Genomic DNA, 16187 nt, shown 5'->3' with positions numbered 1-16187 from the left:
GAGCAACTAAGCCCATGTGCCACAACTACTGAGCCTGTGCTGTAGAGCCCACAAGCCACAACTGTTTAGCCCGCACATTCTATGGGCCCGCGTGCTGCAACTACTGAAGCCTGCGTGCCTAGAGCCCGTGCTCCGCAACAAGAGAAGCCACTGCAATGAGAAGCCCGTGCACCACAAAGAAGAGTAGCCCCCGCTCGCCACAACTAGAGAAAGCCTGCGCTCAGCAGCAAAGACGCAACGCAGCCAAAAAAAAAAAAAAGGAAAAACGAAAAGCATGTGGGATGGGGTAGTATCGTTGAGGCTATCTTTGGAAAATACAATTTGCTCTAACAATATATGAAAAGGATAACACATCATGACCAAGTTGGGTTTATACCAGAAATGCAAGATTGGTTTAATACCAAAGACTCAATTAGGATAGTTTGCTAACAGCTTAAAAGGGAAAAATCATGATTGTATGATAAAATTCAACATCCATTCCTGATTAAAACAACAACAACTTTTTTTTTTTTTTTTTTTGCGGTACGCGGGCCTCTCACTGTTGTGGCCTCTCCCATTGTGGAGCGCAGGTTCAGTGGCCATGGCTCACGGGCCTAGCCGCTCCGTGGCATGTGGGATCCTCCCGGACCGGGGCACGAACCCGTGTCCCCTGCATCGGCAGGCAGACTCTCCACCACTGCGCCACCAGGGAAGCCCAACAACAACAACTTTTAGCCGCCTAGGAATAGAAGGGAGCTTTCTTAATCTGGTAAAGAAGTAACTATAAAACATGTACAGCAAACATAATACTTAATGGTAAATTTTCACTTTGAGGAAATTTCCGCTTTGAGGTCAGGAACCAGAGTTGCCCATTTTCATCTTGTCTATTCAACATTTGTTGGGAGTTCTAGTAATTGCAATGAGACAAGAAAAATGAAATGTTTAAATATTAGAAAGAATTAATAACTTATTGTTTATAGATGACATGATTGTTTATATAGAAATTACAAAAAATTCTATATATACATTATTAAAGTTATAAAAGTTTGCAAGTTTGTTGAATACTAAATCAATATACAAAATCAATTATATTTCTATATACCAGCTACGAATAGAATATTAAATGTTTTTGTTTTTGTGGTACTCGGGCCTCTCACTGTTGTGGCCTCTCCCGTTGCGGAGCACAGGCTCCGGACGCGCAGGCTCAGTGGCCATGGCTCACGGGCCCAGCCGCTCTGCGGCATGTGGTATCTTCCCGGACCGGGGCACGAACCCGTGTCCCCTGCATCGGCAGGCGGACTCTCAACCACTGCGCCACCAGGGAAGCCCTAGAATATTAAATTTTAAAAGATAATCTCTAAATGGACTTGAGGACACGGGGAGGGGGAAGGGTAAGCTGGGAGGAAGTGAGAGAGTAACATTGACATATATACACTTACCAAATGTAAAATAGCTAGCTAGTGGGAAGCAGCCGCATAGCACAGGGAGATCAGCTCAGTGCTTTGCGACCACCTAGAGGGGTGGAATAAGGAGGGTGGGAGGGAGACCCAAGAGGAAATGGATATGGGGATATACGTAAGCATATAGCTGATTCACTTTGTTACACAGCAGAAACTAACACAACATTGTAAAGCAATTATACTCCAATAAAGATGTTAAAAATAAAAAAGATAATCTCTGTCACAACAGCAAAAATAGGTCCCTATGGAGAAAATCATAAAACTGTTGAGAGACAGTAAAAAACCCAAATACAAGTTGCGATAGATCATGTTGCAAATATTAGAATACTCACTACTGTAAAGATATCAGTTCTTTACAAGACATGGGGGCGCTATTCAAGAACAGAAGAGATTCAAGAAATAAAACAATCAATTTCAAAATGTTGTTCTTGATTGGATCGTGTATCTAAGAGAAAAAAGAAAAATCTTCGTTTCGTTCTTACTCCCCAGTTAGCCTGGGGAGACCTACCACTGTTTCCAGTTTCTCATGTATTTTTCTAGAGATATTTGATGCATATAAAAGTAAATATGTATATTTTTTTCTTTCCTTAACTGCAACTTTAGTAGTATACTCTTAATATTGTTCCACATCAGGCTTTTAAAAACATACATATTTTGGAAATATTTTTGTACCACTAAATAACTATCATTGTCTTTCTAAATTATTATGGTTGCATAGGCTTCTTTTGCTTGAAAGTACCTTACTTTATTTAACCTATCCCTTATTGATGGGTATTTAGATTATTTCTAATCTTTTGCTGCAGTGAATACATATTTCACACTTGTGAAAGTATGCTTTTGTGATAAATCCCTAAAAGTGATTTGCCAAGGCAGATACATGAATTTTTTATATTGATTTCCTAAATGATGCTACACCAATGTATGACTGCATCAGCAATGGATGAGAATTCCTGTTTTCTAACACCAAACAGTGTGTTGTCAGACTTTCTCTCATTCTCCAATAGTAAGTGAAAAAATAGAATAAGGTTGAGTTCTTTGCATATATTCAGAGCCATATGTATTTCCTTTACTGTAAATTCCCTGTTCATATTCTGAGCATATTTTCCCCTTGGGTTGTTTGGTCTTTGTCTTATCAATTCCTAGAAAGTCTTTACAGGGTAAAGAGGCTATTCATGATATGAAATACAGTTCTTCCTGGTTTGACATTTGATTTTTACTTTGCTGATCATGATTTTTGCCATGCAGAGTATTTTTATTTATATTCATAGTCACATTTATCAGTATTTAATGACTTCTGGGTTTTATATCATACTTAGAAAAACCTCCCCTGCTGTGAGGTTATAAAATGCTGTGCTGTGTATTTTTCTAGTATTTATATGGTTTCATATTTTTGCATTTAAATCTGTAGATCCATCAGGAGCTATTTTTGGTGTGAGGTATAAGACTCTACTTATGAACCTCACCTTTCTCAGACAGATGGAGAGATTAATTTTGACTGTGGGGTAGACTTGTAAAAAGAATCGTGATCATATTTTAGGGGATGGAATTCCTTTCACTCAAAGGAATTGGAGTGAGCTGAGCATTTGAAGTCAAAGCTCCCTCTTCCCCATAGCAGATAGGAAAAAAAGTCAGTTTTAAAATGAGTCCTTTTTCAATATTTCTGTTCATTTCCCGAAACCTCTATTATTGCAGTACCGTAGGTCTCATGACATGTTATGATTTTGATCTCATTTTTGTTCCATTTTGAAGTAACTGTTTTCTGATGTTATGAAAGGACGCAGCTTCATTTCATTTCTAAGCAGTCTCTAAATTGTGATGTAGCATGAGTTACAGTGAATTCTAGCCATTATTTTTATGATATCAGTTTCAGAGGGCTCTCTTCTGATTTTGTTTGCCTGATCCCAAGTCCATCTCATCCAGTGATCTTTCCTTAACTTTCTGTTTCCATTTATTACATTATAAGACATGTTGTGAGCACAGGAGGGAACACGTCTTCCTGATCATAATTTCACATTTCTGTCATTGTTCTGGATACAAATGTCCAAACCTTTCAACTGTATAGCATGGGGAACTATATTCAATATCCTGGGATAAACCATAATGTAAAAGAATATAAAAAAGAATGGATACATGTATATAACTGAGTCACTTTGCTGTATAGCAGAAATGAACACAACATTGTAAGTCAACTATACTTAAAAAAAAAAACCGTTCAAACCTTTGAAACTCAGTTCAAACTTACCAATGGAAATAAAGAGAATTAGCAATCATTTTCCTTCATTAGGATTTGTGGTCCCTAATATGAATACTACTGTGCTACTTGATCTTGAATGAATGACCTAGGCACTAAAGAAAATATATTAAAACATCATTTTAAAATTGCTTATCTCACCACTCTAACTAAAGCAGTAGTTTTCATGTGTTTGTGTTTTTTCTAATCTGTCTATTCATCTATACTAATTTATTAGGTGTCTTCTGTTTGCCAGGCAGGCATCGTGTTGGGTGCTGGGGCTACAGTGTTGAGTAAAACGCATTCTCCATCTACTAAGGGAGACAGAAATATAACAAATAATCATAATGTACTATGCCGGGAACTCCAGTAGAGGTGCTTATTGGGGGCAGGTATTGGTCAGGATTCTTAGTGGCAAACCACAAAATCTGTAGCTGGTTTAAGCAGAAGTAGTTTACAGTCTCCAGGAAGTTGATAGACCTGGGCTTGAATGTTACACAGATGGAAATAAAGCAGTCAGGGACAGTGTTTCCATAGAAATGCCCAGCCACACTAAGGAGGACTGTTTTAGAGAAAACACCACTGCTGCCTTGACTCACTTCTTCAGCAGAAATGGCATTAGATGCTGGACATCAGAAACTCTGCCCCAGAACAGCCCTATAACCTGAGCTCATAATTTTCTTTAAGGTCTTCAGTGCAGTTAGATGCACTTAGCCCAGTTCATGACCTTTATATTCCTCATGCCTTTCATTGGTGTACGGCAGCGACGACTGAGTTTGAAATAGCTCTGCTTTCAGTATGGACTTCACTTGACCGTAGGTGATGACTTTTAAAACTCTTTCAGCATTGCATGCCATTGACTACCAGTATCCCGTCCTCTAAGGAGGAGTCGGCAGGTTCTGGCCTGCAGGTCCAATCTGGCCTGCCATTTGTTTTGGTAAATAAAGTCTTACCGGAATACAGCCACGCTCATTTGTTTACACATTCTCAGTGGCTGCTTTTGCACTATGGAGATTTGAGTAGTTGCAACAGGAGTTACTTGATGTGCGAGTTCTTGAAGATTATTGGTTACTTGTTCAGGGAGATACTGTCTGTGCAAGAGGGTCCTAAGGGACTGAGACAGGCAGTCAGTGCTGCAACATTCATTCTGGGCCTCTTGGAGTTCTCTAAACAGTATGATGTCCTCAACACGTTTCCCTTGGGACATCAACCCTTTCGGCCAAAAACCTCACCTGGAGTGCCAGCGTTGCTTAGTGCATTCAGTGTTGCGAGGCTGTCTTGACTGCTAGAGTCCAAAGGAACTATTGGCTCTATTTCTGTAATTAAAATGTGTTTTATTTTATTTTTGCTTTTTGCTCTGTTAAGTGTCCCTTTTAGCTCTCAGCTTCAGATAAAACAGCGTCTTCAGTTCATAGAGGACTCTATTGTTAGAAGTCCAAGAAACATATGGATAATCTTGGGATGTGGCCAGAAACTGATGGATGCGGAAGAGTCCTTAGAAGATCTGTCTTTTCTATCACTTAAGTCAATTAAATCAGAATCATTCTTGCTGGTGTTCGTAAACATGGAGTTAGTAGTTGGTGCATAGAATTGTAGGGACCGTGAACTCTGTTCTTCTCTTCTTTGACCACATGTAACACATTCAGTCCACACTGAAATCTTCTGGTTTTATTCCCCATCTGACAAGGCAGTAGCCTGGTTCTCCTATCATGGGGGTCCATGGGATGGAGAAGTCTCAGTGTTATTGTCCCATCTAATTTTCTCAAATGCAAACTGACTGTTAATGGGCTTTTTGGTCAGCTTCCTCTAGTTTCTCTCACAGAAGCAGCCTGTCTGCTTTTGTTCCCTTTCTAATTTGTTGCCTTTAAATTTATCTTCAAGTGTATCATCTTTCTTTTTGTTTTCCTTATGGGGACTTTAAAAAACTTCAACCTAAGTATCTACAGGGTCTTCTTACCTCTCGGCCAACAGCCTTTGTCCTTCCCAAGGAGGAGAGGGGGATCCCTTTGATCTTTTGCAAGTCTGCTCACTTTTAAAGACAGGAATAAAGACACAGACCTACTAGAGAATGGACTTGAGGATATGGGGAGGGGGAAGGGTAAGCTGTGACAAAACGAGAGAGAGAGGCATGGACATATATACACTACCAAACATAAGGTAGATAGCTAGTGGGAAGCAGCTGCATAGCACAGGGAGATCAGCTCGGTGCTTTGTGACTGCCTGGAGGGGTGGGATGGGGGGGTGGGAGGGAGGGAGACGCAAGAGGGAAGAGATATGGGAACATATGTATAACTGATTCACTTTGTTATAAAGCAGAAACTAACACACCATTGTAAAGCAATTATACTCCAATAAAGATGTAAAAAAAAAAAAAAAGACTGTACTGCTTCAGGCCTGGAATTCTTTCCTGGCTAAGAATTTTCATCTGTGGACACAATAGCCTCTTTGCAGCTCTTAAATAAACAGTCTCTGTTTGTTATAAATCATGGCAATGGTGCACATTAGTTTGAAGTTACCTTTAGTTCTAAGGACTGATAGCCTTGTCCTTGATCTAATCTTTCATTGTACCAAAATCCACTGGATGTCTGAGTATCATCGAGCTGCCAGGAGCAATACGATCAGTCATGGGAAATGAGAGGAAAGCTCCGGGGTCCTTTCTCTGTGGTTGTCTCATCAAAGCTTTCGAATCAGGGCTCTGCCTAAGGATCTCAGAGGCCACTCAGGGCACTTCCATCTTACAGGTCCTGCCTCATACTCTGCCATCTGTCTCACTTTTCTAAAAATCCTTTTTCTTCACCTTTTATTTTCCTTTCCCAGGACCCGCTTCCCTCCAGTCTTCTCCTTTTCCTTTCTCTGTCCTTATGCTCGCCGTGATCATTCCTGTCATCAAGTGACCTGGGTCATGGCTGAGGAACCTGGGAGGAGCTTGGAGACTGTCGCCCCACCTTCTGGTACAGCTTCAGTGCTCCTCTCCCTACTCCTTCCACGGGTCTTGATCTGGCTTGTGTTTCTTGTGCATCTTCCACATGTGGGAGCGACCCCAGTGCCCGCCCTCTGTGCCAGGCCCAGGTTGGCAACTCACCTTCTGGTCCAGGCCAGGGGGGTAGAGGGCAGGAGAAGGGCCCTGAAAGAGCATACCTCATGTCTCTCTCCATTATTTTTAGTGGCCAGTGTGTTTGATATTTTGACTGTTTCCATTTTTTCACTGTTATAAATAACTATAAATATCTCTTTCACTCACAGTCACAGTGTATGCATATTTGTAGCAGTTGGTATGTATTGTCTAAGGAATTTAAACATAACTTTTTACATTTTTTCTTTTTATAGAAATAATACTATATTTTTATTATAAAAATAATGCACGGCAGGAAAAATTTTAAATGCCAATAAACTGAAAGAAGAAAATAAAAATTACCTGCAGTGTTACTAATAGTTTCATCCATTTTTTATGCAAAATACTGTTTTCCCTTTTACAAACATGAGGCCCTACTATATATACACCTTAACATTAAAATGAGACTTTTTTATCATGTTTTATTAGATATGCTTCTATAGCATCACTTATCACTGCATAATATTCCATTCTATAGAATATTCTATACAACATTCTGTAGACGTACCAAAGTTTATTTAGCTACTCCCTAATTGTGGACTTTTAGGGTTGTTTTCAGTTTTTCACTGTACTAAGCAGTACTGAAGTGAACAACCTTGAGTCAAGTCTTTGCACACATCCATAATGCCTTCTCAAAGATAAATTCTGTTTTTTTTAATATATTTATTTTTAAAATTATTTTTGTCTGCGTTGGGTCTTCGTTGCTGCGCGCGGGCTTTCTTTAGTTGCAGCGAACAGGGGCTACTCTTCATTGCGGTGCGCGGGGTTCTCATTGCAGTGGCTTCTCTTGTTGCAGAGCAGGGGCTCTAGGTGCGCGGGCTTAGTAGTTGTGGCGCACCGGCTTACTTTCTCTTACTTTCTTTATACAGACACACAGGGAAATCCCAAGTCCACAGAGGAGCCAGCTGGCCCTTTAAATGGCCCCAGTGTCCTGGCCCTGTGCTGCTTTCCTCTGCTTGTCCTCAGTATTCACGTCAGTCATTCTCACTTGTTGTTTCATTTGTAATTAGTAAATCCTGGAGCCAAAAAGGAAGTTGAGGGGGCGAGGTTAGTCTGAAACTACTGTCTGCCTCACCCCCCCATTGTAGTGGTCTGTTTTCTTGTTTCCTCCCCTCGGCTGACGATAATTCAGTGAGTACAGGGATCACATTGCGTTTATCTTTATACCGTCAGGACCTGGGGTATTAGGTCTCCAGCAAATGTTTATAAATGAATGAATGTTGGCAGTGTTCTTATGCCTCCTTCAAACTGCAAGATGGCTTGTGATCCCCATTGTCAACAACAAGCAATGTCCATCAACATTGTTGTGGTTTCCCTAAAGCAAGAATTCTTGAACTTGGTCTGTGGACCTATTGTGGATCCAGAGAGGGCCTTCAGGGGTTCCCAAAAACCCCTTGAAATCAGATTCATTTGAAGACAGGCATTTTCTTTTTTTTTTTTAATTTATTTTATTCTTGGCTGTGTTGGGTCTTCGTTGCTGCACGTGGGCTTTTCTCTAGTTGCGGCAAGTGGGGGCTACTCTTTGTTGCGGTGCGTGGGCTGCTCATTGCGGTGGCTTCTCTTGTTGGAGAGCACAGGCTCTAGGCGCACGGGCTTCAGTAGTTGTGGCACTCGGGCTCAGTAGTTGTGGCCCGCGGGCTCTAGAGCACAGTCTCAGTAGTTGTGGTGCATGGGCTTAGCTGCTCTGTGGCACGTGGGATCTTCCTGGACCAGGGCTCGAACCTGTGTCCCCTGCATTGGCAGGCGGATTCTTAACCACTGCGCCACCAGGGAAGCCCTGACAGGCATTTTCTGAAGAGCAGAGTCTTAGCTTTCATTGCATTCTCAAAGGAGTATGTGACCAAAAATAAGTAGGAACCTGTGGAAAGCTTTTCAACTGTGTGGCATACTCTACTCTACTTATTTTCCTGCACACACACACATATCAATTTGTACATTGATCTCACTTGATAAATAAACCCTGTATAACCTGGGTGTGTTAGCACTTTAAGATCTAGATCAGATTAGCGTGACCCCTTGTTTCATGCCCTGTAGAGGTCCAAAGTTTCACCAAGATTGTGTAGATGCCTTAGGCGTGAAGGTGTGGCTTATGTTCTCCTGGTTATGTCTGCCTCCTCTTTCTGTTTCTCAGCCTGTCATCTCATAACTGAAACTCAGTCCCTTCCTGAATGCCATCAAGAGCAAAGAATACACCCACAAAGAGCATTTGTAAGTGTTACCATCTTTGCTAATGATTTGAGAGTCCCGGAAAGGGCTCACATGGCAGAAAATCCAGACCTCCGCCATCTCCCTGGCCCCTTCTTCTTCTGTTCCTCACAGACTTCCCTTAGAATCCCAGTTCACCTGTCATTACTGTGCAGAGCTACTTGGCAGCCTTCAGCTTTTATTTGTTATTTTTTTGCATGGCTGAACCCAGAAGGTGATCAGCAGCCAAAGGGCCTTCCACGTGAAAGGAGTCTTTCTCTTTAGAAGGCAGGTGTGGTTATAAAGACTTTTTTTCTTTTTATATATATATTTCAACATCTTCTCAGATTTCCTGAGGCCATCTTAATCAATTCTGTAGGTCTTGCAATGAGACAAGACCTATAAGCACGTTGAAGATCTTGTTCTTACACAGAACAAAAGAGCAGGAACATTTTTATTTTCAAATCTACTAAATTAGTTTCCCTTTCTGTCCCATAAACTGAGTTTCTTCCTCTGTTTAAGTTCCTCCAACTTTATTTTCTCCATCTTCTTCTTTTTTTATTTTTCAATAAATTTATTTTTTGCCTGCGTTGGGTCTTCATTGCTGCGCATGGGCTTTCTCTAATTGTGGCGAGTGGGGGCTTCTCATTGCGATGGCTTCTCTTATTGCCTAGCACGGGCTCTAGGCGCGCGGGCTTAGTAGTTGTGGTGCACTGGCTTAGGTGCTCCGCGGCATGTGGGATCTTCCTGGACCAGGGCTTGAACCCGTGTCTCCTATATTGGCAGGCAGATTCCTAACCACTGTGCCACCAGGGAAGCCCCATCTCCATCTTTTTTTTTTTTTCTGCTTTTTTTTTTTTTTTTCTGCGGTACGCGGGCCTCTCACTGTTGTGGCCTCTCCCGTTGCGGAGCACAGGCTCCGGACACGCAGGCTCAGCGGCCATGGCTCACGGGCCCAGCCGCTCCGCGGCATGTGGGATCTTCCTGGACTGGGGCACGAACCCGTGTCCCCTGCATCGGCAGGCAGACTCTCAACCACTGCACCACCAGGGAAGCCCTCCATCTTCTTTTAAGAAGATAGTAATATATTTATTTTTGAAGAGTATAACACTAATATGCATTTTATAAAAATTAGAACAGTGCGGAAGTATACCATTTAGTTAAGGAAATCTGTAATCCTGCTGTCCAGAGACAGCCTCTATTATAATATACACTTTGGTGTATTGTGTATCCTTTTAGAGATTTAAATGCATGTAATAACAACAACAAAACAGTGATTAGGAGCCAGGTACTGTGCATTGTCTCATTAAATCTTCACAGTGTCTCTGAGATGGGGCCTGTTGACCAAAAAGCAAATTTGAGGCTTATAGCTAACTGGTGACTTGCCTAAACTTATTTCCAATTTTTGCTACCATAAGCAATCTGTAATAAATAAAGATACGTCTAACTATGTGTTCTTGTATGTTTATCTCCACATGATAAATTTCCAAAACTGGAATCACTTGGTCAAAAATTATGCACATTGAAACTTTGGTTCATTTGGAGAAAGATAGTTTAGAGCTTTGCAGTCAGGCACGCCAGTGTTCACATTCCCACTGTGACTTGCTGGCCACTCACTAGACTTAACCTGTGCCTCAGTTCTATTTTTTTTATATCTGGCTGTGTCAGGTCTTGGTTGCAGCACACGGGGTCTTGTGTTTTGGCACGCTGGCTTTTCATTGTGGCTCACGGGCTTCTCTCTAGTTGTGGTGCGTGGGCTCCAGAGTGCACGGGCTCAGTAGTTGAGTCGTGCTGGCTTAGTTGCCCTGCGGCATGTAAGATCTTAGTTCCCCGACCAGGGATCAAACCCGTGTCCCCGTGTCCCCTGCATTGGAAGGCGGATTCTTAGCCACTGGACCACCGAGAAAGTCCCTCAATTTGTTCTTATGTTAAGTAAGGCTGATAACAGAAACCTCTGGCTGTGAGGATTGAATGAGATGATGCATGGGATGTCCCTGGCTAGTATCCAACACATAGGAAGAGCAGTATATTAGACAGACTGGTCCCTGCTCTTACAAAGCTGGCATTTTAATGTGGGAGTAGGGGAGGGAACAATGAAAGGCTGGTAGTAAACAAATTAATGAACAGGAAAAAGAACAGTGCTGTGCAGATAGTTAAAAGAAAGTGATATGATAGGTAGGTGGGCGTTTCCTTAGGTTTGTTGGGTTGGGGAAGTCCTCAAGAAGTGACATTTTAGATCGGGTCTGAATGAGGAGGATAGTCTTTAAATTCCTAGTAGAATCTTGGGATCAAAATTACATGCATTAAAATTTGGGGTCATACAAATGAACCTATCTATGAAACAGAAACAGAGTCACAGACGTAGAGAACAGACTGGTGGTTTGCCAAGGGGGAGGGGGTCAGGGGAGGAGGGATGGAGTGGGAGGTTGGGTTGAGCAGATGTAAGCTTTTATATATAGGATGGATAAACAACAAGGCCCTGTTACTTGGCACAGAGAACTACATGCACTATCCTGTGATAAACCATAATGGAAAAGAATATTTAAAAAAAAGAATGTATTAATATATATATGTGTGTGTAACTGAATCACTTTGCTGTACAGCAGTAATTAACACAACATTGTAAATCAACTATACTTCAATTAAAAAAATTTTTTTTTAATTGTGGGTCATATATTGACCAAATACTGACAAATTGGCCTGGAAAAAATTCTAAAGTAATTTACATTCCCTCTGTGTATAGACATGTTTCATTCCTCCACCCTCACCAGTACTTTTCTCCTGATCTTAAAGAGCGGAGTTAATCAAAAGATTATCCTAGAGACCTTTCTGTCTGTCTTCTAATGAGCTTCGTAGGCAGGGGGAAAAGATAAGAAAACAGGTTAGTCCCTTTGAGGAATCCCTTCTGTTCCCTTTCCCTAAATTAATTGTCCAGCATCACCCCTTATCCTGTGAAGCTCTCTTCTCACTTCCTGCCCTTTTTCTCTGTGCTACTTCCTGCCTGCATTGTGTGATAGGACTGGAAGCCACCAGTGTTTTAGCCAATATGTTTACATGTTGATTAACCGCCGCTTTTCCCCTTCTGAATTAGGCAGTGCCTGGCTCAGAGGAGATGGCTGATCAAGCATTGCTTTTGCTATAAAAACAAGGCAGCTTTTAGAGATAAGCTGGTTTTTCCAGATGAATTTGTTGGCAAGGGTATAATACCTTCTGTGAGTTACAACTGTGCAGAGGGCTCTGCACATCTTTCTGTTATAGTCAAACCCTCTCCTCTATGGCATGTGGTCAGGGGAGGGGGCCTTGAGCTCTGGACCCTACAACTGCTTCTGCCCCAGAATCGGTGGGTCATAAGACCTCTTTTGTTTGTTTGGAATGCCTATATGATTACATATTGTTTGTGGGTCTGTTCTGTGAAGCCTTTTATCATGCTATGTAACCTGGGTTACAAGAAACATTCTCTTTGTAGGTCTTAAGCTTAGTGCAGCAACAGTAAGTGATAGAGCACATGTTAAATTACAGACCTCATTCAGGTACTGTTTTTATTTCAGTTGTATTTGTTTATAGCATACACATGTATTAGAATTTAATGCCTGATTCAAGCCTTAAAGAAAATAATATTGTGTAGCTTAAACTCATAGACAAATGGATTAAAAGTCACTAGTTCTTAAAATGTAATTTCTTTTTATAATCTTTTTAAACTCAGCAACTTAAATAAAACATCCTGAGGGCAACATGTGTTAGCGAGGGGGGTCTGGGGGTGGCGTGGGGAGAGAATGTGTTTGGTGAAATTGTCCAGGAGCAAAGCACCACTCACTTGAAGCCCAGAAATTTGTCATCCAAATATGTGCAGATTGCTGGTGCTATAAATAGTTTGAACTCAAGTAAACAGCTTCTTCCCCCTTGGAAGCCTGGCCATCGTTCAGATGCCTGAGCAGCCCCGGGAGCAGCCTCTCACACCACATGCTTGCACCCTACTCTTAGGCTGCTGTCAGCGACCCCGGTCCCCAGGGCTTGAGATGACTGTGGGCCACATCCTCAGGCCCTTCAGTTCCCCACCTTTGGCTCCCACGCCGACCCAGCCCATCCAACAGCTTTACAGACCTGCCTCTGCTCTAGAGGAGCCCAGACCTAAGATCCCTGGCAGCTCTAAAAAGCCATGGGGCCACCTGGCCATTGACTGAAGTCGATTTAGGAGACACAGACATTCTCTTTTTTTTTTTTTTTTTTTTTTTTGCGGTACACGGGCCTCTCACTGTTGTGGCCTCTCCCGCCGCAGAGCACAGGCTCTGGACGCGCAGGCCCAGTGGCCATGGCTCACAGGCCCTGCCACTCCGCGGCATGCGGCATCCTCCTGGACCGGGGCACGAACCCGTGTCCCCTGCATCAGCAGACGGACTCTCAACCACTGAGCCACCAGGGAAGCCGCAGACATTCTCTTTTCAGGGCAGAAGCACACACGACTCATTCCTTTCTTTTGGAGCCAAGAAGAGCAGCACGGTGATCGGAACAGCCATGCTAGCAGCTGCCCTGCCGTATGCCAGGCAGGCCGGCCACTGATATTTCAAATGCCCCATTGAGGACTTGAGCAAAATGCTGACATTACAGCAACTGAGGACATTCCACAGTTTATTACTATATTTCCCTTGGAAAAAATAAGTCTCTTTCTCTGAAAATTCCTGCTTCAGCTGCATTCATCATGTCAAGTGCCCATGTGGAGGCTATGAAGATCTTGACATTTAGCTATTGAGAGGACAGCAGATAGGGATGGTAGCAAGTAAAGGATTAGGATCATGAAACCTGGATTCTTGGGCAAGTTACCCCACTTTTCTTACCTTTAGTTTCTTCATCTGTCAAGTGAGGATAATCCTGTTTCGTAGAGTTGAAGAGAAAATGGATGTAACAGTACTTTCTGTACCGAACAGTAGACTGTAAAGGAGAGGTGGGAAAGTGGAAAGGGTCTCCCAAGCCTGGCCTTCTGTACTCTGTGGCCTCAAGCCGATGAGCCAATGCCTCTCAGCCTTAGTCTTTTTATCTGTAAAATGGAAATGTCAATACCTGCCTTGCAGGAGTGTTGTGAAGATTAGAAATAATGTATGTAAAGCTTTGGCAGATGGTAGATAATAGATAAATGGCAATAATAGTTATTGTTACATTTCCTGTGGAGATATTCACTCTGGGAGGTTTAGGATTCTTCACCTGGAGAAACAGCTTCATTTTGTAGATGTCAGGATGACCAAAAGGCCCTGCTAAACGCTCATGGCAATAACTGATAAAAACAGATAACATTTTTAAAAATCAAAGTAATCATGAAATCATTAAAAAAAAAAAATCTACGAGTCCAGAAAGGCATCAATCTGCTGCTTACCCCCTTACCTGAGGCAACCATTTAATTTTTCTGCTTTTAGCTCTTCTGGTGGTTATCTCCATTTCTCTAAGTAATATTACCCCTATTATTTTTTAAAAATTAAACTTGTTTTTGTCATAACGGCACATGCACATAGGTTTGCTTTGTTCTTTTAAGGTCAAATATCATTATAAACTGACGCTAGAAAACAGCTGTCCCCTGCCTCTACCCCTTTTTTCCCTTCCCTCCTGTCCTGCTCCCAAGAGCATACACTTTTGATCCTGTTAGGTTTTTTTTTTTTTGTGGTACACGGGCCTGTCACGCCTGTGGCCTCTCCCGTTGCGGAGCACAGGCTCTGGACGCGCAGGCTCAGCAGCCATGGCTCACGGGCCCAGGCACTCCGCGGCATGTGGGATCTTCCCGGACTGGGGCACGAACCCGTGTCCCCTGCATTGGCAGGCGGACTCTCAACCACTGCGCCACCAGGGAAGCCTGATCCTGTTAGTTTTTTGTTCTAGTGTTTCTCTCTCCATATATCTAAGTAATATGCTTATGCAGCTATCTGTCTTTATAAAATTTTTATTATGGAAATTTTCAAACATACAGTACTAGAGAGAATAGTATAACAGATCGTCATGTACCACCCATTACCCAGCTTCAAGAATTGTGACCAAACTTGTTTCATCTGTGCTTGTGGCCATTTTCGCCCTGCTTATAGATAATTTGGGGATAAATTCTAGACAACATTTCATCAGTAATTACTTCAGCATGTATCTCTAAGAGAATAACTCCTTTTTTTAAAACATAACTACACTCCCATTATTACACAGTAAAATAATTAATAATCCCTTATTACTAGCAAAGGTCTCCAATTAACTCAAAATATTTATTTTTCAAATGAGATCCAAACAAGGACCACACAGAACCGTACCGCTCTTTCTTTATTCATCAGTTTTAGACACTGCCTGTTGACCTCCTAGGATGGCACACGAGGCCTTAGCCTTGTTATAAACACCACAGCCCCGCTCACTCTTTTCTCCCTTACCCTTTTCTCCCAGCACCACAGTTTTTTGGTTAAATTCGTATTCACTGATTTTCAGTGTTATGACACTGTAAATATTATTTACCGCTGAGCCAGTAACGTTCTAATTATTTTTCCTTTGTGTCTGACGGTTTTCCTGGACTTAACAATAGCTTCTGCTTTAACATGCTTAGTTTTCCTTGTTCCGTCGTGCTGAATCTTTCCCGTAGACTTTCAGTACAGTTTTTGGCAGGCTTGTCAGAGTCCCGTCCTATTTTCCTGGAGCTTCCACACTCCTGCTTGAATCAGACTGACGCCCCCTAGGCTCGCGAGTCAGCCAGGGCCCAAAGCTACCTTCTTCTTCTCCCCCTCCCCTCCCCTCCCCTCCCCCTTCTCCCCCTCCCCTCCCCCTTCTCCCCTCCCCTCCCCTCCCCCTTCTCCCCTCCCCTCCCCTCCCCCTTCTCCCCTCCCCTCCCCTCCCCCTTCTCCCCTCCCCTCCCCCTTCTCCCCCTCCTCTCACCCTTCTCTCCTCCCCCTTCCCTCCCCCCTCCTTCCCCTCCCCCTCCTCCCTCTTCCCCGCCTCCTCCTGTGCCTTTCACTTCTGTTATTAGATCCTTGCTTTTCAAAATCTTACTTTTTGGGACTTCCCTGGTGGCGCAGTGGTTAAGAATCCACCTGCCAATGCAGGGGACATGGGTTCGAGCCCTGGTCCAGGAAGATCCCACGTGCCACGGAGCAACAAAGCCTGTGCGCCACAACTACCGAAGCCCATGTGCCACAACTACTGAAGCCCATGCACCTAGAGCCCGTGCTCCACAGCAAGAGAAGCCACTGCAATGAGAAGCCCGCACACCACA

At 42.8% G+C, this 16187-nt stretch overlaps 1 protein-coding gene across 7 annotated transcripts in view; it reads left to right on the top strand.

Annotated features, from left to right (window-relative positions):
• Nucleotides 1-16187, top strand: part of PKIG (cAMP-dependent protein kinase inhibitor gamma) — a 101091-nt gene that overhangs the window by 41283 nt on the left and 43621 nt on the right. The window contains exon 1 of one of the 7 annotated variants that reach the window (XM_079943939.1): nt 8964-8989. The exons of the other annotated variants lie outside the window; for them this stretch is intronic. The gene's annotated coding sequence lies outside the window, so the exon portion shown is untranslated. Of the gene's footprint in view, nt 1-8963; nt 8990-16187 lie in introns of those variants that run through there. 7 annotated transcript variants of the gene reach the window in all.

The sequence above is a fragment of the Stenella coeruleoalba genome (genome assembly GCF_951394435.1).
Source record: "Stenella coeruleoalba genome assembly, chromosome: 15".
NCBI classification, from domain to species: Eukaryota; Metazoa; Chordata; class Mammalia; order Artiodactyla; family Delphinidae; genus Stenella; species Stenella coeruleoalba.
This window is presented reverse-complemented; position numbering and strand designations above follow the sequence as displayed.